Source organism: Eufriesea mexicana, unplaced genomic scaffold (assembly GCF_001483705.2).
Source record: "Eufriesea mexicana isolate 0111107269 unplaced genomic scaffold, ASM148370v2 scaffold2438, whole genome shotgun sequence".
NCBI classification, from domain to species: domain Eukaryota; kingdom Metazoa; phylum Arthropoda; class Insecta; order Hymenoptera; family Apidae; genus Eufriesea; species Eufriesea mexicana.
Window position 1 is genome coordinate 163271 of NW_016910515.1, and position 26968 is coordinate 190238.

General features: G+C 32.7%; 1 protein-coding gene across 1 annotated transcript in view; it reads right to left on the minus strand.

The window, feature by feature from the left end:
* The window catches only part of LOC108550011 (trace amine-associated receptor 7d), a gene marked incomplete at its 3' end in the record, with an annotated part of 117266 nt that overhangs the window by 89586 nt on the left and 712 nt on the right, over positions 1-26968 (minus strand). The gene's annotated exons all lie outside the window — the stretch shown is intronic.

Below are 26968 nucleotides of genomic sequence, written 5' to 3' on the forward strand. Positions count from 1 at the left end.
TTTCTTCTAGACTTCATTGATTTCGTCCTTGCTGCATCATCTCAACCAACTGTAAATAACGTAGTTGACAGTAGATAGGAAAAGTACTATGCGCAAAAACACAAAATAATATATTTTGTATAGAATAGTTTTGTAATCTGTTATGGTTACTGTAATTCTTATTTACTCTAATTTATGTTTCTTAAAGACATCGATTCGAAAAACTAATTTTAGGAAAAACGATATTACAATTTTGTACTCGGTTTTCGATTCCTATATTTTCATTAAGTTTCAACAAGTTGGAAATATAGACGATTCGATCCATATAGCGACTTTTTGACTTTTCAAATAGCAACATTCTTCAGAGAGATAAAAAGCTCGAATGTCTACCTATGCAATACGATATCGAATTCCAATAGATTCTTTGGATACTAGTTCTTGCCAATAATATCTTACTAAAAATTCAAGTCTTTTTAGATGATCCAAATATCAAGACGAAACATCAAAAGTCGAAGATTTGAATATTTTGAATATATATTTGATTTAGATTTCAAGGAGATATTTATTGCTACTTATACCATTACACTTTTTCCACGGTATTTCATTTTAGAATTTCCACGGATTAAGATGTTATATATAAAACAGAAAATCGAATACAGATATATTGTTAGTATATCGACGTTTTTATTATGAAATTTTTAATTTGTACGATCAATGAAATAACTATTGCGAATTTCGATATAATTCAAGTACGAGAAGAGGAAATGTTCGAAGAGAAAAAAAGATACCTGTGAAATATTTTTAGAAGAACTATCTTATATGTGAATTTCGTTGAAATCGACGTCGAAATCGTTGGAATGATCCTTCGTAAGATTAATTTGCCATTCCGGTTGAGTAAAGGGGACCACCTGCTTCCAAAATGATTCGTACGCAGAATATCTCTCATATCTTCGCTTCGTTTTTGTTATTCCATAGCACTGAATGTTCGTCTTTCAAATGTTTATTCGTTCTTTATTTATGACTGAGCAAAGATATTTATCTTAAAACCAATTTAAGCTTCCATTTCAACCGTAATACATAAGTGCGTGGTAAATCCTTCGTTAAACCGTCGACTGCTAAGAAACGTGGTGATTTTTACTGCTCCTTTTTCACAATCTGTTCCAGGGCAAAGATTTAAGTTAACGAATTTGCAACTTGTAATTTTTATTTTTGCATACAATCAATTTTCACAAGACAAATATTTGTACACATTAACCGAATAATCGCCAAGATCTTTCATTTCTATGATGATCAGTTACTACTATGCTTGCCAATCACAATTAATAAAATTAGGACTATTAGGTATAATTATAATCACCTTCGTTCTCTTAAGTTCTCTTAAAATTTTTTTGTAACTTTTCATCTTTTATAATATTTTATCAAATACAAGTGTAAAAGTTTAGGACCAGAATTTTGAGATTATGTTTTTAAAAAGTATAATAAAAAGAAATATCGGTGTTTTAATGCCACTAAAGTGGAAACACCCCTTTAACCCTTTGCACTGGAGAGGCGCATCTCAGTCGCCATTTAATTAGATTCTAACGATGGATGTTAACTAATATATCAAATTTACAATAACCCAATGATGCGTGGAATATCGAAGTAAAATAATTCTACGTCTTAATACCGTTTTGGAAATATCGTCAACTTTATGGCAGAAAGTCTTCGAATTACTATTTTCCTGTGACGAAAAAATCGCCGAGTGCGAAGGGTTAAATTAGATTTAACGAGAGCAAAGTGATATTGAATGGTAATTACTGAATTAAGTTAAAATTGTATGTTAATCCTTCCTTCTGTTTTATTGCATTCCGTTAAGTATCTAAAGGGCTACAAACTGTAAATGTCCACGATATCTCCGATGTTATTTTGGCATCGATTGGGGCTGTCGCGGGATACAACGATTTACGATTTCGCTATATCGATTATACTATCGTCGAAATCCTCGTGGAGTAGTGATTATGTAAATTACGATTGTTTCTTGGTGTAACGTCTTTATTCAATTCTTTGCATTCGAGAGACGATTCTGGACCGTTGCACAGTGGTCCGGATCGCAAAAAACACGAACTTTATCAATATCTCGGTTATTTAAACGTTTCTTGCTGTAAAATATATCGTTCCATAGATTTATATGGTCGTAGAATCTTATTCTGATATTATTTTTTTAGTAAAATAAAAACTTATCAAAATTTTTATAGGTTTCGTAGATTTTCATACGTATTTATAGACGATTTTAAACAGTATAAAAAAATTACAAAATGAATTTGAGTTTTGATAGAATATCATACTAATAGGAAGGATACGAAGAGTCGCAATTGGTTGGGTAAGTTATTATATTCATATTCATTTGTACATACTATGAGTGAAGTATTTTATCTAATTGTAAATCACATGAAGGTAAATATCATACACTGTATTAATGGGTTATATCAAACTATCGAGCATCTGATGACTCTCCTACTGTTGTAACTTCTTCTTCAGTGTCGCATTCTGGTAACCTATTTTGCGATGTCGATAAAATTATGAAATTTAATAAGTCTATTTATTTTCTTCTTTTCATACCTTTTCTTCGTTTTTAAAACTTTAAAATATGACGGATATAAATTGCGATTGTGGGTACTTGCCACAGAATGAGTGTGTTCTAGCCATTTTTTGATAAATTCAATAAAATAATCAAAGATACTGCTTCTGCGGGCGATAATTCAGATGGAACTAGTTCGGGATTTTACTATGTCTTCAAAATATTGGAACGTGTGGTAGGAGAAGATACCTTGCAATTAGACATTAATGCAGCAGTATTTATATTCCCATCTTCTCGAAGTTTCATTTTAGTTGTACAAACTATCTCTTTAGATGAATGCGATTTTCAGAGTTCTTCCGTTTTTCTTTGTTTCACACCTTCACGGCAGTTTTTGAACCTGCTGATGACTTCTTTATTTACTGTCATTTGACGTTGCCTCCATCGATGACGATGTACTACGTAGATATTGAATAATTATTGCAGAGAAAGTAATCTCTCCTAAAAGCCAGTTGCTATATTTCTTTCCGAATCTGTCATTAGCCCTGTAACACGTATAAGGTGCATTGCATAGACGTTGTTCCATCGTTGTGAAGTTCTTCCATCGTTGAGTCATCTGCATTAATCGACAAAGTTTGTTTCAAGAAGGATAATATCAAATTCTTCTTCTCTTCTACAGACTGACATGAATGGATTAAAATCAAATTATGCGATTCTTAATTTTCATCGCTTAATTTTTCTCGCCGTTATTTAATATACGATTACAACCACTATTAACTATTAATAATTAACAGATAACACTTATAACAAATATCACTAGTAACAAGTAACACTAATAACAAATATTGTTAAGGATTGTTAAATCAAGCATTGTTCCATCCTGGGACAAACTCCAGATCCAGAATACTCGTTACGGTCTTCTGGCAGCTAGATCCTAATTACTGTTTTATTTCAAGTTTCGTGTTTTCTATTTTCTCCATTTCCAATATACTTTACAAACTGTTCTTTATTTTCTCGGGTCACCGGACACGACGCATTCTTTAGCCACTAATTTCAGAAACCAGGCAACAGCACTTAGGATTTGGCTGACAATAGGCCTGCGAAAGAAAGGACCAGGCCGTGTACGATATCACGACTTTCGAAGCCATAAAGTAACGATCACTTCAAGAAAGGTCACAAATGTACTGTTGGCCCACTAGCAACTCTCTCTGAGGGAGAAGTTTCCTCCATCAGCGGACTTGGTCGTGGAAGACGTTCCTCCCTACTTTGGGTGTAACTGCTTCGCGGACCGAGGGCCCACCCCCGGTCCTAACAACCACCAATCAGGAAACCGATTTCCTTTAACACTTTAGCTGCCACGTCAGTCATCAGTGACTGACACTGAACTTTCCGTTCAGGCCACGTCAGTCATCGGTGACTGACAGTATAAAATGCGACAAGAAGCTAACAAATTTTCATAAAGTTTTCATAAATTTTATGTAATTTCAGGATTGTATCATTAATGTACTCAAATATTACTTATCAAAGAACTTTAATGGATTTTATTGAAATAGTTTAAACAAAAAAACAGTTGTCCTTTACAGGTGTCAGAAAATGTAGCAACTTGCTTTGTCATTCTTCTGGCCATTTCTCTTCCAAGTCGTGCCATATTTATGTTTTGTTCAACATTTTAGCCATGTTACATGGATCGTGCCACAGGTCACTATCCGGTTAGAAGGACCATAAAATGTAGCGTCGCTTCGCGAGTGATTCTGTGGGGTCGAGCAGAAGGAAGATCGCGGCTGGAGTCAAACGAGAGACTCTTGTACAACGCGAGAGGAATTAAACTCTTGATGATCTCGATTAGTAGGCTCTAAGATTCTCTGTTCGGCGTTTCGTAGAGAACTGACTGACGACTCGACTTGAACTCGACTCTTCAACGATTCGAAGAGGACTCCTGCTCCTCGATTTTCCTAAGATCAGTGTTAAGAAAAATCGGGAGTTCGCCAAATATTATTGGCTGATTTGACCAAGGGCGTTCCCTTGGCCCGCAAATCGATCACCTTGAAGGAAGGGAAGGTTCCCCCAAACGAAGATGGTAGTGGAGGAAACCCTCTCCTCCAAGGTGAGGCATGTGGGGTCCACCCGATCGCTAGTGACCTCATCGGCCGTTTATGACGCCTAGCTAGGGCCTGAGGTTTCCAACGTGTGCGGACTACGCGGAGCCCTCAGGCCTATTGTCAGCCAAGTCTTAAGAACCGACGCCTAATTTCGTGAAATTAGGAGTTTCCAGGATTCTCGTGTTCCGCGACACGAGAAGTCATATTAAAAATGAAAGCATTCAAAAATGCAGAAGGCATGGAGAGGAAAATTCCGATGCCGAATTGTTTAACCCTAAATACCTGGCTGTTGGAAGACCGTAACTGTATTTTCCTTGTTCCGCGACGGAACATTACGTATGGTTAGCGTTTTGACGGGTCAGTTGCACGTGCATCCCATCTGTTTGGTCTGGTAATAAGTATTGCTGTCCATAGTCCTTATCTCTCGACCAAGAGTCGTAGAAAACTAAATGAGGATAAACGCAGCCCATTTCTTAAATTTTTGTAATACTTTGTCATCGCCTAAACAGATCCCAGACGCGACGCTTGGCATTGCTGTACCATGCACTAACAAGCAGCGCGCGTGGTTTGATCGGGATTCCCTCATAAATGCGCGTGGCAGCTAACGTGTTACCAATCCTTGGCTTCGGAAGATCGTGCATCGCACATTCAGTCTTCATCAGTCAGTTATCATCAGACATTCAAGCAGTCTTCATCAGAGAGTCTTCACAAGCAATCAAATACCAAACAGTCTTCAACAAATAGTCTTCAAGCAACATTCAAAGAGTCTACAAGAAACATTCAGTCAGTCAAGTACACAACCAGTCAACCACTGTACAAGGCTTTGTGGATAATCAGTCCCGTGAAGTGATTATCTGCTATAAAAACAAATCAGGCAGAATCAACTCAGGATCGTGTGGCACCGTCCAATCATTGAAACATCGAGCCGAAGCCTGCCGAATCATTTGGTCCTTCTAGCTGGTCTACTGCACACATTGGCCTTACAACCCAACACCCGTGCCCGCCACAATGATCCGACAAGGAGAGTGCAAGTTCTTCGGGTCACCGATTTAATTGAAACTTTGTAGGCTTGTAGAGTTCGTCATGCAGTTCAAGAATATATACCATTATACCCGCCACTACTCAATAGTTTTCGAGATATTTACGATTAAAATTTTAAAATTTTATTAAGTCTATAAATATAAATTCATTTCCCACGATTTTCATATAGCGTTGTCGCCCAGTGACGCAACCCGAAAGTTCCTATGCTGCAGGTACGAAAATTTTATTAATTCTATAACTACAGATTCATTTCGCACGATTTTCATATAGCGTTGTCGCCCAGTGACGCAACCCGAAAGTTCCTATGCTGCAGGTACGAGGTTCGATTCCCGGCTCTCGTCGAATTTTCTTTTCTTCAATTTATTTTTTATTTTGCATTTATTTTGCACCTATGAAAACATTGTAAATAAAGAATTGCAAACCAAATTTTTTAATAAAGATATTTATTTTCTACGATTTCTTATGCTAGTATATAATTGTTCCAAAATAATAAGAAAACAATGCAAGGAAAACAATTTTCTATAACAATCTTATTTATTACAGAAGGAACACAAAAATATAAATAATCATTACATACAGGAAATACAAAACCTATCGCTCATATAAATATTAATTACGTCCTCACAAACATTCCATATACACCGGGGCAAAAATTATTTCAAATATTCAATATCAGAATGTAATTAATACTTATATGAGCGATAGGTTTTGTATTTCCTGTATGTAATGATTATTTATATTTTTGTGTTCCTTCTGTAGTAAATAAGATTGCTATAGACAACTTCCTTTCCTTTGCATTGTATTCTTATGTTATCCTTGCATTTTGTTCATGTTGTCCTGCATTTCTGTTCTTATGTTTTCCTTGCACTGTATTCTTATTATTTTGTAATGAATATATACTAGCATAAAAAATCGTAAAAAATATTTTGATTAAAAAATTTGATTTGAAATTGTTTATTTACAATGTTTTCATTGGCGAAAAATGAATACAAAATAAAAAATAAATTGAAGAAAAAAAAAATTTGACAGCGAGAATCGAACCTCGGACCTGCAGCATAGTAATTTTGGTGTTATGCTGCTAGGCCACAATACTATATAAAAATCTTAGGAAATGAATTTGTAATTGTAGAAGTGATAAAACTTTAATTCTAAATATCTCAAAAACTATTAAGTAGTGGCGGGTATAATGGTATATATTCTTGAACTGCATTACGAGCTCTACAAACGTACAAAGTTTCAATTAAATCGGTGGCCCGAAGGACTTGAACTCTCCTTGTGAGTATAACACATTGGGTCCGTAAAAAATATCACTAGTAACAAATAATATTAGTATCAAATATCACTAATAATAGAAAAAAAGAGATGGATTGATGTCCTCAATCGTACGATAATGTAGATGTTAGAATCACAATAAGGATTGTAATACTTGATGTATTATTAAACACCTGTACAGATTACAACAGGTTTTATAATCACTGTAACTTATCGGGATTATTCAAACTTGGGTAGCACTGCCACACGCAGGTAAGATGCTACTTGGCGCAGTCACTATGCGCGTATAAGCACTAATCATTCCGAATTTTTCTCGACTGACTTACTCCTGACGTGGCTTGTGATAAGGTTCTATGTGATGCGACTATGCAAATCAGTAAGATCACTCTTTCTTAACGAACAACTGACCAATATTATCGAACTACCCTTTGCGATCCATTTATATACATTTTGCTCCTCTCTCTAGCGTGGGTGATTTTCTTCCGTTGCTAGTCCAGGTATCGAGGGGTAAGTTTAAGACGATGATAACCTCACCCTTAACAGTTGGTTTTGAGATCATATCTGTGAACCACATCCGCGACTTTCTCTAACGTTCATTGCAAAGTGGCAACCATAAGTCTAACCCGTTTGCAGATTTGCCTTGTGTAGATCGAGAAACGCTGAAAGTACTTGTATATATAACCGAAACATAAATCATGAGACTTTTTATTTCGGACCTACACTCGTAGTCCTCCGTCTTGTCATCACGCCGGCGTGTATCACCAGTGGCTCACGTTTCATTGTTCCATCGGAAGAAAAGTTTAGTGCAAACTTTTTATTTACGTGATATCTCTCTTTTTCTAATTAACTTACATCACTTTCAAAATAGACGGTCAATATATTAAAATAGTAACCTAGGACGTTTGAATACGCGCGTCGCCCCACAGCGAGAAACACAAAAATTAGCTCCGGTGTGAATGTCTTAAAGAATACACTTGCGAATCGATAACCATGTTATAGGGAGAAATAATTGTTTTGTCTTTCGATACTTCTCTAAAATGTTCGATTTTCAAAGTTTCATTCTTTCATCTGGGCATTCTTTGAACAGATGAAAAAGGTACACTACGCCATAGACAAGGCTGAAATCGTAGTCCCTCACAGTGTATTCAAAGAAACTGGTACTTATTGTTACGATTTGACGCGCTCGCTTGCCTCAACGAAGGCATAAATTATGCTTAAACGAATCTACATCGAAAACACGAACAGGCCGACTTTACGATGTAAAATCGATTTGTCTCCGCGATAATATGAAGCATTCGAACTTGTAAATTTTTCCAAAAATTAAGTTCAATATTTTATTTATTTATGTCGTAAAAATATATGTATGTCTATAATAAATAATAAAAAATGTAATATGTATATATTACATTATAATTACCGGGGATGCAAGGTACTGTAAACAATTTTTATACAGCCATCTTCAGTACACGTTCCAAGAAATAGATTCATGTAAGATTTATCGTAACCTCGCGTAAATTCCGCTTTCTGCGTGTTATTATATAGCCAAAAATGCAGAAAAAATGGGTTTCAGTAAAATCACTATTACAAAGGTTAAAATATTTCACTCCCTTATCACAAACATATAGCTAAAAGACCATACATTAATTCTATGTCAACAGATATAAACTGATCTTTATCGTTATAAACATACAGTGCAGCAAAGTATGCCGATTTCAGAGAAAACGCGATCACTCCGAAGCAGGCATTTTTTCCTTCGAAATCTTCGAAACTTTGTAAAAAAATTTTGGATAACTTATAAGCTTTTTTATGTACACCATAACGTTCCACAGCGATTTGAGAATATATGTAGGAATTGTTAGGTGGCAGCAAAACGACGGTGGTATATAGTAAAAATATGATTTATTGTGAACTAATTTAAGACTTATTCTAGACGCTATGACCTCTCACACTGACTATCTCTCAACGAACTCTTCCCAAGGAACTGTATCCAAAGAACTGTTCGCTTCACGCCCTTGCACCCTTATTTAAACCTTGCACTGTATCTTCTTTCATACTCATGCTCTCTTTCTCAATCGCGCTTTTCTCACGCACTCCTCACAGCCTTGCCCACAGTGGGTCACGTAGCCTAAACAATCGGACGCATTCCTAGACTTCCACTCTTCACTTGCAACCGATGCTTCCATAGATACCCCATTCATACGATCCTTGCGCGCGGTTACTCATCCTTCCGCACGCACTCCAGATAACACTCTGAACGCTCGAGCCAAACTCGAGACCGCTGTTTATTATCCCGTATTTTCGAGGGAATGGCCTAAGCGTTCCCATGCGCTTTACAGTCGTACCTAGACAAAAGGCACTGTCACAGACGGTGACCTCATGTCCTAATCACGCCACGCTCACCATTCCTATATATATGATTAAAATTTGATGCATTTCCAAGAACATCGAAAAATTGAATAAAATTCGTGTTTTTGACGATCCGGACCACTGTGCATCGCATAATGAGATTATAAAGATCGATATCCGATATTAAGTTTACACAATACAATAATATATGAAATTGAAATATATCAGTTTTATACGTTACTTAATATAAAATATGTTAAGGTATTTTTTGTTATTATATAAGATGTTACCTACTTTATAGCAAAAAGACTTTAAATTCTACTTCCATATAACAAGAAAAAACTTTCAGTACAAATGTAGCAAAAGTTTCGTGTTTGAATCTTTTGTAATTATCGACTTCGATCCGTGATTATACACGGGAAAGCCTATGTTGATATGCAGCTAGGTCCAATATTTCGTGAGAATGAGTTAGACAATTCACATGGCAATGGTCTTCCGCTTTGGAAAGAGCTTGATAAATGATAAATAATAAATAAAAAGGCCCACTTCGTATAAATTTTTACGCGTGAACTCGCCGAAAATGTGTCGAAACAAGTAAATGACAAAGAAAACATGGCAGGGATAAACAATTAACGGAAGCGATTAAGGAACTCTTCATAGATCGTTGTCACAACGAAACTGGGATAAAATAAGAAAAGTGGAATGTTGAATGACTACGAGGATCATGCTGCTATAGCGAAACCAAAGCATACAGTTGTTCCGTGAAGTACGTATACAGACATATCGCGTAATTTGCAACTCTCCGTTTCACTTTTTCCTGCATTCTTTATTATATACATAACAATTGGCCTAGAATAAAATATTCAGAATACGGAAAAGAAATCGTTATGTATTTAGAAGAGATCGCAGGTAGAAACGAAAAAATATTTTTTCGTTCCCTGCTCGATTATTTTCGTAAACTAGGCATCGAATCTTCGCTATTTACAATTAGCGAGACACTGTGTATTAGTTGTAAACTCTACAAATCTAATAATGTGAAATATTAAAGTACGAATTATAACGCTGTTTTTCAACTTTTGTTGTCGCCATCAAAGCCTTGTCAACACGAAATGTATTGTGACTACGATTATAAAATACAGAAAATGTATGCTATCGATACATTTACGAAGCATATTTAGAAGGGCAATTCTGTTAAGTTAAAATAAATACAAAATTTTCAATACAAAAATATCTGTCAGATATTGTACACAGAACATGATTGCTCAACGAGAGTGAAGATAGAAAATTATAGTTTAAAACAAAAAAAAGAAGAGATGTAGAAATGACGTAGGAGAAAAGGAACAGATCGAGTTAGAGGAAACAATAAACACGCCGAGAAACTTTTAGAAAGCAATAGAACAATATAAGAAGGTAAAACAGAGGTTCTACGGACCTTGTCGTCAAACATAAGTGCAGGATAACTATACCAAGAAGAAACGTTAAACATCAAGAACAGGAAATGAGGAAAAAAGTTAAGAACAGTGCGCGGAACAGAAACGGAAACATATAGAAAAAGTATAGGAAGCGAAACCATCTTAAACTCAAGCGAAACTGTGAGAAATATAAGTAGAGAATGGAAAAACGGTTTGGGCTAGGTTTATTAGAAACACATTTGAAGACAGTATTTACCATAATTAAATTCAAACACGATAAACGATAATAAAGATATTATGCAGTAGTATTTTTATGTAACTAGGAAAACTCAATTTTGTAGGTGGTTGTATATATATTGTGTTTCTAAAGAACTTATTTCTCGATTAATTTATTAGATTAGAAATATTAGAAGTATTCGTACTTCTCTAATTATCAATTCCAAACAATCGATATTCTTTTACGATACGACTTTTGAAATCTTTATTAACTGGAATATGAACCACGTTAAACAAGCTTTAGAAATAAGATAAATTTTATTGAAAAAAAAAAAAAAATTTGTGTAACGCAAAAAAGAACAGAAGAACGTATTTATCAAGAATAGGAATCAGAATATGTATTTATGAATTTTGCCTGTCTTGGCTCTTACATTTCTTTAGTACGATACACATTCTCGTTGATTAGAATTTAAGATTGTATCATAAAAGGGTAATAATCGTTTCGGAAGTCGGAATTCGTGTAGAAATATTTCTGTATTACACATAGATTAGGCGCCAAAATTAAGGTACATCACCATTTAAGGGGTTGTTATAAAGGAGAGGCTTGTTTCTTTAAACTCGTTGTAAAACGAACCGCGAAGAAAATTTATTAAACTCCGTGAAATCGTTTGGACTTGGAAAATTTTTGGTAAAAAGAATCATCTTCGTTTTCTCGCGCCATATTCGAATATAAAGCAAAAAAGGTAGAGGTCTTGTCCTTTAAAATGAGCGAAGATGACTCTTCGTATCTTTTATTTTCACAACGTCACCACCGGTATTATTTGTAACACCGCGAATATTCAGAATGGATAAACATGGGCAAAAATAATTTACGATATAAAATGATGAATTATAATAATATTATTTCATCGGTGCTTGACATAAATAATGAAAGGAATGACGATGCGACAACAAGAGATGACTAGTCCATGTGATAATCCGATATACGTATAACAAAGCTAAAAGTACATTAGGTATCGTACCGCAATGTGCAAAGCATCAGAAGGAAATAAATGATGTACAAATGGTTTATGTTAGAAGAAATCCACAATTTAACAGTGTCTAAAAATGTTTCATTTATTCTTGTTGGGAATATCGTGAAGGAAATAGCCAAATGATTAACGTGCAGGAAACTAACCGTATTCAGTCATACAGCAATTGTATTTATAAAGGTTTAATATACGTGAAATTTATACACTTTATGCAATAGAGTCTTCTTTAATGCCACTGTGGGTCACAATATATAAGGTATCTGTACTGTTCCTGATTTGTGAGTGAGGGGCTTGGAGGGACAGCAGGCCCTTTTAAACCCCAAAAACCGACCCCTTGATGTATAAAGGTCGGTATTGGCCTGTAACCTCTAACAGGCCTGTCGTCATCGTTGCATAGGCGTAGCTAACTTCCAACAATTCTTCATACTACATTTATCTTATCGATTACGTATTCCTTCACGCGAAAAACATCAAAATATAAAAATTTCTTAATTTCTAATTGATTTATGACATAATCAAAAATTTAATTTCATCAGTCCGATTGTTCACGTGAAATAGGTTCTATTTTAAACAATTCGAATGATCGATGTTCCGCGTTAACTTCACTGGTACAAAATCGTAAACAATTGATTTCGACCAATATGATTTAGAAATTAAGATATTTGTTGGATATATTTTATCGTCTAAAATGCTAATCAACCGTTTGGATGATATACTTGATCGACTACTCGTATATACAGCGACGAGAAGTTTTCTCGATCGTTGAAGAAAATGGAAAATTCCGAAGCTTTTGTTCCAGTTTCCAGCAATTGAATCCGTATTGACGACGATAAGCTAACGTACTGACTCAAAAATAAACCTTTCTCTTCACAAACGTGTCATAAACTTGCCAATGAAGATTCTTACGTTTTTGTTCCATCGAGTGGAAAATTTATTATTTCAAAGGAACTATGCCAAGATAAAGTCGCCTATAATGTATAATATGAATTTCAATAGAAGGAAATATTAGTTGCAAAGTTTGAAAACATGATTATTTCAAATCTACAATATGACTTGAATTTAAGTATAATGAAATTCCAATTTTCTGGACTTATTTATGGTAGATTAAAAATTTCATAATAACTGAAGTGTTACAAAGGACTATATTTTTTAATGTTTCGTTAAATAAATTTTGTTCGACTAAATGTTTTATATAAAGCGATTATTTCTCATTTTTTCCGAAAGATTAAATATATTCATTCGAAATTATTTCAATTTGGATTATTTGATATAAATATTAGGGAATTATTTCAATGCTTTGTTTTTTACTCGTTATCATATTTTGGAAATGAGAGCATAAATGTTCGTTTCGTACACGAGTATACATATAATCGTTCTTTTGTTATAACGCATGATTCATTCTCATATTTGTGACCATAATGTCTTTCGTGGACATTAAATTTTTAATACGAATTTCCTGAGAATTATGTTTCGTCAAAGAAATTAATTTTAATTGTTAATTTTTTTATTCGAAAGCTTGATGATGTCAACCCAAGAATAAACTCAATTAACCTATAATCGAGAAAATTGGAATAAAAATTTTCTCTCATCGATTCGATAGCTGCGTGTCTTCCAAAATGTATGTTAGAAGAGAATATTGTACGTATCTATTGATAAGCATTGACACTGTTCCACCATAGCAACAGTATGAACGTTCGTGAAACTTTCTCAAATGTTTTGGCCTTCAATTTAGTCTAACATTGGCTGACACGTTGAAATTATGGAAAATCACAACTTGTTTCGCAGATGGTTGGGACACTAGACAGAGTCGTTAACTACCACCGGTTCGCGAAACAATGCTGTTATAAACCGTTACTAACTTGAGTGACATTCGCGACATTCGACACGGCTACATTGCGGTCATGGTGACATAGGTGCTAGAAAAACATTCTATCCTATCTGTCCTGAAGGGGAGATGTTTTGTTCGTGCGGTAATAACTATTGCTAATAATCGTTGAATGTCGGTCTCACACCTCGGACGTTTTGCCTGCAACGGTATCGAAAGATGAAATAAATAATCGAAATAATCGAAGCAAATATCGAAGATAAGAAACAACAGTTTTGTGCTTGAAATTTATATAAAATATCCTACATTTATACAGTGTGTCCTAGGTTTCAGTATTCAGACTTTGCCAATATACCCTACAAAACCAAATGAAAAAAAATGTTATATAAACATTGTAATGTAGAAACTGTATCAAAAAGTTATGACAAAAATATGAAATACAGGGGAATTAACTGTCATATAATAAACTGTTATATAATAATAAACTGCTGTTACTACTGCACAATGATAAATTGGTCTTGTTTACATTTAGGTTACTCGTGTCAGCTATATTTATTGTTTGATGCCATCAAAGTTATTATTTGCGCAATTATTTACAAATCGAGAATGTATGTAGATATCCACTTCATTTACGGTCTATGTAATTGGAATATTCAAGTTGCTATAACATGCAACCTATATTAACCTAGATTTCTAAATAAAGTAGCACGGAATTACAGTGTTTACAAATTGTCATTTGCAATCGTGCTTCTGAATCTTACACGAATATACCAAATGTAAATATTGCTAATCGATTCTATTATAATATCGTGATAACTGGAGTCTGCTACTATCTACTCTGTATTCCGTACTGAATTTGTTCATAAAGCTTTAAACGAACATTTCTTTCTTATTTAATCCTACAGAATATACTGACAAAATTTGAATACTGAAATCTTAGACAAAGTTTAAATATTAAAACCAGAGATACTCTAACAAAGGGAAATTCAGTTATAATATTGCATCACTGTAAGTCCAAATGATGGAGAAAATTACGCTCTGAGTTACAAGTTTGGATCTATAAATTTTGAGGTCAATAAGAAATTTTCTTTGAAACATTGTTAGAATTCCTTGGGATCCGAGGAGAAAATGCAATCGTTCTACGCAATATCTTAGATTCTAAACGCAGAATACATATGTACTTTCCAGAGCTTTGATTAAATTTGTGAAATTAGACAGGAAGAATTTCTGGTTAACAAACAAATCAAACTGTCTTTTTCTCAATCTGAATAGCGGGATTTTGAATATCATATTCTTTGAAATAAATTACAAGTACTAAGAGAAATGGAACTGTATCGTAGAGTTTATCGAAAATTATCGTAATTTTCAGACGAATCTGAATTGTGATCTCCAATAAATTTAGTTGCATCACTATTCACGATACAATCGTAAATATCAAGGCGTAATATGTTTTCGCTATTACACACCTAATCCAAAACGGTAACGTTAAAATTAAAAATAAATCATTCTTTATCGTTGTAAACTACAAGTAATAATAGATAACAAATACGTAATGATAATAATAAATAATAAGAAAAGAATAAACAATAAGTTAATAATAATTGAATAATAAATAATTTGAACTAAAAAGTGAAACCAAATAAAATAAATATACGCTATATTATCTTTACTATCGCAACAAATATTTTCTCATATTTCAAAATTTCGTTGCCTACTTATTATGGCATAAGACAAGAAAGATTTGTTTTAATATTTGTTAATGTCGTATAAATCTTTTTCGTGACACGAATAAATTTTATTACCAAGTGTTTCTTCAAAAATATTGCTATAGTACTCTATATATCTTTGTAGTTCGTAAAAATAAGTTTCGAAATTGGAATTAACAAATCCACTTCGTTAATATCTCGGGAGCTGTTGGATACAGGAAAATGCTATGAATACTGTAACGAACGAAGATGCTACGACAAACGTAGAGAAATATGATCGCTTTGCCGATTATTCCATTCCGTTACTGTCTACCTTTGTTATCATGATGAAAAGTAAACACTGCCGATTGGGACCTGTTAATTTGTTAATCACATTAAGTGGCGCCAGATGCTCTACTTGCAAATAACAATAGGATTATTAGTACGTCAGCTATCCTGCTCATTATCATTCATTTTCGAACTTCTTTAAATTACCATGCTACAGAGTCTTAATCACGAATTGCTAAAATAAAATAAGGATGTTAATTAATTCAAAGTTTAGGAAAGCAATAATTTCCAGCTCCAGAAAATTATCAATTATGCTTGCATTATTTTTATATACAACTATAATAACTATATATACATATTATATATACATATTATAACATATTAATATATAATACATATAATTGCATGTGAGTTTCTCATAAAATGCAGTGATTTCTATTTGATTTGTTAAGAGAAGCTTCCGATGTAGCAAATTAGGAATGAATTTAAAAAATTTTTTTACTACACCAAATAAAATGATAATTTTTGCGATTCTTCATTTTATTACTGATATTTTAAACACAAAAACAATTATAAAATTTTTTATTTAATCAAAATAGCGAACGGTGAGGGTAGGGTGTTTATTTCCACAGTTATAAATTTTAAATAATAAAGAAAGTGAATATATTCTTAAACTGCACGAAATTTGCAAGTTAGTAATTTAAAGAAGCAAAAAAAAAATGTTGGTATCATTTTTTGATATTGCGAATTTATTGTTTTAAGAAATTTTTTTTCAAAATCCTATAGATTTTAAGAATTAGAAAATTTGAAAGAACACGAAAATTGGGGATTTAGTGCTCGGCGAAGAATATATTTTATAATTCAGAAAACGATTTGCAGTAGAATATCGATTATACGAATTTCGATTATACAAATGATCGATTATTCAAGCATAAGGCGAATTTCATATGTACGTATGTACATAGATTGAAAATTTGGATAATCGACATTTTACTGTATTTAAATAGATCAAATAGTTTTTGAGATATTTATTCGTCAGTTGGACAATGATGTTCAGAGAAAAATGTATATAAAATTTTATTAGTAAAATTAAACCACTGCAGTAGCTGTCTATAAGATTGATTATTTTTAAAACTTGGCATTTCTCTTTGACTATATGTTCTGCATACATCAAGAATTAAAACATTTAAAAAAAGAAATGGATTTTTTAAAAGTTTTAAATCTGAAATTTCCTTTAAGTTATATGTAATACATATTAGTAATAATTCCGTATAACTTCATAGAGTAAGTAAAATAAAAAAGAAATTAAAAAATTAACAAGTCTCCAATTGTGGAAATGAAAGAAATATAGTAGACATTAGCTAAAGGAAATTTTGTATTAAGCAATTGAAATTGCAATATTGCGAAATAGATGAAAATTTGTTTATTCGATAATTGGATGAATGTACGTTGATGAAAAGCAAATAACAAACGATAGTATATCGTTAGTATATACACAGGACTATTTAAGGATTTTAAGACTGTAATTCTTGGATAAAAACAATAACCTAGGGGAAGTTCTCTCAGCACTAAGGGGTGATTTATTGCATTTGGGAAAAGAACTGGATTACACACTGTTGCGGGACATGGTGAGTCTGACAGGACAGAAAGGAATGATACTGAACAATGTGGTGAGGAATTTGAGGAAATAATTGAAAATAGAGACATTCTGTCGCAACTACGACCATCCTGACATATACTCTAAGATAATATCAAACGGAACATAGATAATCGATACAAAATTTGAATCAATATGTAGATTAGGAGAAACAAAATGTTTTGGCATAGTAATTAACGTTTTCAAAGAAACTATAAAATGTTGTTTAACACAAAATTTGTAATTACACATTTTATATCCTTTACTAGCTTCGTTTTACAAGAAAACCTTTCCTTTCTCGTCAAAGAAACCATCAACCATGTATTTCTAACGACAATCTGACATATAGACACGCGAAAATATTCGAACTTCAGTTTCCTAAATTTTTAACAAATGAAATGGACTCAGTGCAATAATAAATACAAAATTCACCTCAAATAAAAGAATTCAATATACCTTCTTCTAAGAGCACAAAATTGCATACAAGATCACAATGTCTGCATTAATTTATGTCAACATTTAGTTGAATTATTTTTATCATCAATTACAACTTCAGTTTCCGCGTTCGAATATTTTCCTGATATTCATAAACGGTATGTTTATATGCAATAGCCTGCATGTAGTGTTTTAGAAACATATATAATTAACAATAAGTAATGACTAAGTAGAATCTGGTATACTCAACTCTTCTATAATATTGTTCATTTATTCCATGTCACAGGAAACCTGTGTTTAGAGAACTAGACTAACACAAATCAATGTCAACAAAACAGTAAAATGGAAACATTTGTGTTGATTACGTCGTGCTGTATCTAAACTGCATTATAAAAATATCGATTATCACAAATTTTACATCGTGTGACAATATAGAAATCGCGTTTTCGAACTACTGTGATGTCTGAGTGAATTCGAATGATGAGTATAATCTTCAATTAGATACATGACAAATATTAGAGTATTATGGGCATAAAAAATAAAATTGAAATTTTAAAAAATATAATTTATCTTGTTAATATCTGTCATATTAACGATCGATTATTACAAAATTTATTAAAACATTCGATTTCGATAAAAAACGATTAGAGTGATTTTAGGGTAGAATCACTGTTCGTGTATCATTTAGATAACAACAGAAGTTTTGAACACATTAGGAAGAAGCGTTAGGAAGAAGTTTTTTGATGCACAAACCACAGAATTTAAACGATCCAGAGACTTTCCTCTGACTGGATGATTGATCAAGGTATTTGGCTGTACTTCCCGCAACTACCTCAAGAAGGATCATTCGTTGGACGCTCTTTCGGTCGTGGCTAACGCTACAGTTCACCCTGTTAATTTAATAGAAGAATTACCGGACTGGTGAGTTTCATCGAGTTTCACTTCTTACCATCTACATAGTATCACATTTCCGCAGCAGCTTAGAAACTAGCTGACGGTCTTAAAGTTTAGAAAACTGTATAGAAAATTAGTGATTAAAAAATACCTTTGAGTTCCTTTTTTCAATGATATACTTATAGTAGATTTTTAGAAAGAGCATTTCGATATGACGAACACCGCTTATATAATTTTCGATAATTGGAGGGAGATTTCTGTTCGACGTTTGGATGACATAGAAACTATTATAGCTTGGCGTTATAATTCTAAAGAACTAAGTAAGTTTACAAAAGTCGGTGTGGAATATCACATTGTGCAAGAAATAGTATACATGAGCAATTCCATAGGCTGAGAAGTCAATAAGGAAGACATAAAGAAATTGGTCGAAGAGCATAGAAAAGAGCTGCCATTCGAGCTGAAGCAGCGAAGGGACCGAAAAAGAGAGAAACTCGACAGCAAGAGAAATGAGAATAAGGAAAAAAGTTACGGCATTTTACCCATAAATACCTGAAAGAGCCCTGGCTGAAATGAACTTTCCACGTTTATGAAATATTATCACCCAGATATTATTGCTATGGCAACACATCTTGACCATTTTAACGACAATAAAAGGTCTATTATTGGAGAGTTAAAAAATTCACTCAACTTTGAATTTACTCAACAACTATGTAGACAAATGGCCTCTAATTAATGAATCTCCCATAAAAAGGCAGTAAACAAATACTAAAAACACTAAGTAGTGAAAATGGGTACTTCTTTCACATCTCTATAAAAAACATCTTCGTCGATACTATTTATGCTTTTTAACATATAATAAACGAAAATGAACCCTTTCGTAACGGCACACCTGTACCATACTTCGTATATTATCGGCGTTAGCTGCTGTGATGCACCAAGTAACTATTGTATATGTACGGCACCTATCGCGAAAGGGGTAATTGAATTGATGTTATATTGTTTTTATATTTCAAATAGCTATTTTACATTTAAGCTTTCCTATTTTATTTCAACTGTTATATTGGGTAGTATTTTTACTCGAAAGTCAGATTCATGCCTGATTTTCTTTAACAAGGTAAAGACACGAGTGTCCGACTTCGATTTTAACGTGCTTCTGCAGAACGGTAGTTGAGGTATGTATGCAAAATATTATGTGTAGATACTCAATAGTTTTTAAGATATAAATAATTAAAATTACATGCCTGATGCTCAACAAGGTGTGTCGTGATTTAAACTCCGATCTAGTGATCCCGTGGTTCGAAATTTATACCAATTCACCACTTCAATCTTAAAGCACGGAGTTTAAATCAAGACACACCTTGTTCTGTATCAGGGTATGTAATTTTAATTATTTATATTTTTTAAAATATCGGGTATAAAATTCGGGTATTATAGTACGCCTAATATTTGACATACATCAAAGGGGATAACCTCGACTTTCGTTCTACAAAACCACGTTAAAATCGAAGTCGAACATTTCATGTCCTTCTCTTGTTAGTACGATGAAACGAATAGGTATATAAATATTACAATCAACATGATTGCAGAACTAATCTTACCAATATTCAGCATGCTCGATTATATTATATAACCTCATTTGTATTAATTCATGTATATGAACTGTAAACGAATATGAAAAATATTTATAAATCAAGTTATTGTTCATTTTTTTTTCTTTCAACTAGGTTTCTTTCTACAGTTTATTTCATACGAGAGAAAGAAGAATTCAATAATCATTATCCTTACAATTAACTTCAATGTTGATAATAATAATTAAATCTTTAACGTATACAAGGAAATATATTTACACACACGATACGCGTTTCCCCAACGTAAAAATTTAGACCGTTCATGTATGTGGGCTTTATTTACACGTTTATGCCCAAAATAATCTGCTTTCTAAATATTTAGCAGCTGAAAAGATACGAAAAAAAATTAAATTTGTAATCCTGAAACACGATACTGCACTGAGACAAAAGAGATAACAGCGAAGAAAGCTGATACTGGATAAACTTTCGAAAGGTTCCATTGTGCTCGTTGGGATTATCAAGGAACCCTATATTTCAAATTATAGCCATGGTCTACAATAACAACAATTGCAACAACATTAAAATGACTATTTGTAGACAATTTTCCGGGTATTCTCTTTATTCGTTAAAAATGCAACATTTCCCTTATGCGGCATTAAAAGGTACTAAAAAATTATTATACCGTTGTATTATACTCTTCATTGTTCTATTCGGCATTGTATACCGTAACCGACTATACAAAGAAAAAACAATAGCAGTTTAGCGAACCTAATTGCTTGCTCAAAGCAAAGTGATATTTTATTACAGCAACTCTACGCAACATTGCAGCCGCAAATAGAAGAAAATGTAAAAAATAATTTGAATGAAAGAATTAATATAGCTACCATTTATATTTGAATATTTCTTATGAGTATTACACTCTAGCAAAAAACAGCATGGAAAATTCGATTGGCTAATAAAATTTAAAAAACATTTTACGCAAACAATATAATACATTTAACACATAATACTCGTACTAAGAAATTATAGGAATTAATTAAGTAATTTGTAAGAGATTATTCATAAGAATTGTAACGCTCGTACCATCTACCGAGCGAGTATAACAGTTAACATTGTCTTTTGTTTCCTATGGCTTCTGTTGTCTTATAACGTTTCGTTCTTTCTTGTAGAAATCACGTACTGAATTTGATTTGAATTGATTTTAATTGCTACTGAATTTTCTTTTACCCTATGTGAAGTTATATCGAATGTATCCTATGTAATAATCCATTTTTGTTTAATTCTAGTCTCACATCGCAGCGACTATGGAGGTTTTTGTTTACGTTGGTTTATTTACTGCTTGACCTTGACAAAATTAATTAAAAAAAATTAATTAAATCGCATTCAGAGGAAAACTCAATATATTTATCTCAAAACCTGTATACAAGTGACAACATATATTTAACGTATCTCCTTTAAATGTAGAAAATAATTTTTACTACTTTTTAGTTATAAACAAATTTTGTTTTGTAATTTTCGATTTCTCATAGAAGATCTGTAAGGTTCGTTGTAAAGAAGAATGCACGATTCGCATAATTTATCGATTTCTTAGTAACATAATGGAATTCACTACAGAGACAGGTAAGTACTCTACAAAGTCTATGTATGGTAAATTTTCCAGTAGTACAAAACGTATATACTAGCATAAATAGCATCTGAACAATTACAAGACAGTTCTAATGAAAATGGAAACTCAACGCGTTAAGATAAGAAATATCTAACTTCAAATAATGTTACCACAAGCAGGTTCTATCAAATACAGTTATTGCTGTTATTATAATTAAAGATAATATTATCAATCGACTATTGTTGTCGCGACTAGCCGATCCTAAAGCGCTCTATATAAGATAAGTTAAAAATAATTCTCCTATTATAATCAAAATTCGGCTAATGTTAGAAGAAAAAATAAAAATTTTATATTTTTATACAGTCCTGAACCGAATTTCACGATACGTTGTACCTTATCGTCTCGTCGAGACTTAGACCCACAATCTTTGCATCTTTGATTTATGCCAGAGAGATATTCACATTAACGATTATCAAAATGGTAGCTACAACATCTATATCGGAAATACGTAAAGATATTGCTGATGATAACTATGAATTATTACATGGAAATAAAGCTAACCGATTTGCACAAGAAGAAATTTCGAAAGTAATGCTGAAACGCAAGAAATTCAATAAACTCTCCGTCACGGTATGCAATATAGAGTAAAAAGGTTCGAAAAGTATAATTATAATAACTATTAGCTATAATTATGGTTACTATATTCAGAAGATAATGAACACGAATGAACGGCAGACAACCTATGATAAGTTTATTATACATTAATGGATTTAACCATATACAGACCTAGTTATGATAGAGCGATTTCCTGTTTTGTCGACTTCGGTGAAGACCATAGTTATTGATCGAGTTGTTACTTGTTTTATCGTTGATTGAGTTCTGTACGATGTTGTCGATCGATGGGTTCTGAAAATCTAGATATGTCTCTTCGCAGTGTGTTTCTATTGGTTTGTCTTGTATCGTTGGGGAATGAATTTTGAAACTGGAGGAAATTTTGTCTCAATTGGTAACTGTTTAAGGGATGGATGGGTTATGGCTATGGTGTATCCGCCGACTGTCTGTTATGTCCAAAAACAGTCAAATGGACCAGAGCGACAGCCTCCTAAGTGCAAGTACTCCGATTTTCTAGCCCGTTACACGTTACAGATTATATGCTTCAACATTTTTTGAATAAATTTTATGCTGCTTCTAAAAGGAGTCGTTTATAAGAAAAAAGCGTATATATATTTGTAACAAATTGAGTTATCAATCTGTTATTATTATTAAAGATTGCAAGTTCAAAAGGGATCATATTAAACGGATTCTACGATACTTCGATACTCATTGAAATTGAAAATTCGTGTAAAGAGGATACGTGACCAAGAATCTGAAACAAATTACTTCCAAATCTATTCTTATATGTAATGTAATTTTGTATACATGCATTCTTAGGCCAATGTGGTACTTATAGATTGATTAAGGGACTCTGTCATACATGTCAATGTATAAAAATGTTTGAAGTAAAAATTGTCCGAATATTTGTAAATGTACTATGATACGTAACCAATGATATATTAAAAAAGGTTTCCAAAAAACGAATAAAAAATGAAATTGTAATTATTGCGAAAAAGTTACGAACGGTAGGGAAGCCCGCGAACACACTGCTCACTGGAATGATCAGTAAGACTTTGGAGATACAGAAGGCACTGGACACGTGACAAGACAAAAAGAAAGACGGTCACTTATCAATGAGGGAACGGTAGCTACTTTTGAAACGGTGGAATATTTAATCAAACGGTAGTATAAAAAATTGTAGGAGTATGTAAGATTATACGAGCTGCGGTTACTGATAAGGCGGCGTGAGTGAGGAGCTCGTAACTCGAAGCGGCGATCCGCTTGATCTTCGCGATGAATTAACAAAGGAGGCCCCACCTATGAAAGGGCAGCTCGAGCAGCGAACCGGGAAGTCATACGCAAGAGACGAGAGCGGTATGTGCGTATAGTTGATCAAGAAGAATAAAGTCAAATCGGCCACCGAGAGTTAGACTCATTAGAATCCAGCCCTCTCTTCTCTTCCCCTTATAAAATCAAATTTAAATTTAAGCAAATTGGTAAATTAAGCATCTAATCGTTAGCTATACGCTGATTCAAATAGTTCCTAGATACGAGTTCCTTATTTCTTTTGATAAAATTTAAATTTGTAAAGGACAGTGTAAGATTTTTTCTGCGAAAACAAAGTTGATCTTCGAATAACTTCAAAAACGTGGAGCGAAACAGAAATAAGTACTATAGTTGTTCTTCTCTCTCGAATCCCTACAGCTGTCATTTGAAAAAATTATTTTTGAGGAAATTTACTTCCTGAGATATTTCGTTTATAACAATACTATCTAACAATGTAAATTGTTATGTAAATTAAAATGGAACACCTTGCTTATGCTAATATTTAAATTTTTATTTGCTATTAATTGCAATAAACTAAAATAGCAGCAATAATACAGATCCATATAAAAAATATAAAAATAAGGAAAAAGATAATGGAGAGGATCATATTTCGTCACACACGTGTTTAAAAATCAACAAGCTTATCGAAAATATCGACAATTATATTGTCAAAAAATTTAATATAGCGAAATACTGAGACAATGTTATTTTATTATTATTAGAACGCGGATGTTTATGTAAATGCACATTTTGATCGAAAATAGGTAAAACAATGGGACCTGGAAAGAAATATATTTTATGATCGGGGGATTCTAAAAATACATCATTTATTTCACACAGTTTGCATGTTCAAATTACTTTCGTCATATGCATTTCAAGAATTTGATACCGTTTATGAATTATCAGTGTAATCTGTCGCAAATGCAATCAAAATTTAATTGTGTTCATTGTCAATGAGATTGATAACGGTCAGTGACAAAGAAAAGCATGTATATATTTATGTTGACAACAAGTCATTCTCTATGAAATAGTATCAAATACAGCTGATATTCTTGGCTATACCCGTTGTGCGATAATTTAGTACAATTCGGAATAGCGAAGTATTCGTAGCATCAATACTGTTGGAATAAACGTAAGGAATTTATGCTGCGATCTGAAAGGGTCTGGATATAGTAGAAGAGATTTTTCCTGTGTGGAAGAAAACCCAAAAATATCCTATCAGACGTGCTCCTTCGAGTATTTATAGAATAAAGTCTTTAACCTTAGTTACGATACGGTTCCCACGCTTTAATTTTTGCCCGACTCTCTTTCCAATTCAACAAATATATCGCATACTACGAAAATTTCCACTTCGAAAATTCCTATTTTAAACGATAAATTAATATCATACCCGAAACAAGGAAAACTGCTTCAAAATTGGATCGATGGAATTGAAGATACAAATTTTCTAAACAATGGAGTATCTGTGCGATGTAAAATATGTGAAAAGGAAATTCAATGCAACAGAGCAACCACATTTTGTTATTCTATTGTTATACCACATTTTCAATAAATTTACTACATATGTGTTTCTGCATATGTTATTATATTACTCCATATGTTTATATAATATATTTTAATATATCAACATACTTCAAGTACATAAACATCTGCAGTCTAATTATTACTAATAGCTGAAGAAATATTTCAATCGTTTAAACATCCTTTATTTTACCTATGATCATAAAGAGTTATTATATTTACTTTAAGTAATATTTCTTCTTTAATATAACAAATTTCGCAATATCGATATAGCAGCATATGCTTTGTGCTACAGGTCAGGACTCCTATAGGTCAGAAATAAGTTACGGAGTGTGAAGAAAGTGCCATGACCTGCACCATAGCACGATTCTGTACCATCGGATAGGTGAAGATTTCACTAAATTGCTGATTCAACCGCTGAATCTCACATCGAACTGATATTGTTAGTTGTCTTCTGCTATTTCTAACTCGACCCAATAATTTTCTTCTGCTTCGTCGATAGCACAATGTTTTATGTAGTCATGTTACATCCGTTAAAAATCCTACATGATTGATACCAAAGCTGAGTATAAACTATTCAATATCATTTTTCACGAGTATGTTTGGGTTCCAACCATTTGGTTTTGAAAAAAGCTAGTCAAGGACAATTTTTCGGTCCATTTTTTTAACAAACCTTCACCCATCCAAAAATATAGAATCACGCTATAGGAGCCATGAAATTTATTTTCTTTACACCTCGTACAAGAAAATTTTTCTATGTCAATTGTTATCAACATCGCTGATTAAGCCTAATCTATAATAAACGACGCCTAATGAATAATTTTATAATTAAATATAATTCCTAGAATCGTACAAGATATAACCAAATCTTCAGATATTCCTTTAACATTTACAGTCCATAATTTTCTATAAGGTACTTGGCCTATAATTGAAAATATTCAAATAAAATTCACTTAGAAATTGACGATATGTGCGAATATCCTTTTTTTCATTTACATAAAGCTTTTCTCGTGAAATGCCGAATATTTTATTTGATCTTTTTAGTATATTAGAAAATTCGCGTAAGAAATAAATTTTTTGACGCAACTAAAACAATTAACATGTTTTATAAATTCTAAGATAAATTTTGAAATACCTGTACTTAATTAAAGTTTTAGATAAAATTGTACGTTGTCATATGTCATACTGCAAAAAATGAAAAGTAATTCTTAAATAAATATAGAAATAGTTACCTTAACACATTGCTTGCCGGTCTGCCATTATTGCAGAATTCTGACGCTTAACCGCCAGTTCCGTCATATTTTATAAATATTTTCAACATTTGTAAGCATTTGATAATATCTGTCTTGTATGGCATAAATTATGATATTCGGTAAGAATACAATATAATATAATAATTCCTTGAACTTGTACAGTTTTAAGGAAAACAGAATACAACGATACTGGGCAAAAAGGTATCGAATAAAGATAAAATGATAAAAGTCAATATTGTTTAGGTTTATAGGAATTATATGTTCCTCTTTGAATATAACGATAAAAGAATGTCTGATTTGAATGAAACTTTGCAAGGATGTACAATAAGGAAAGTAAATTTAATGTATACCATATATTGTACAGGTGTATATCTGTGTACGTGTATT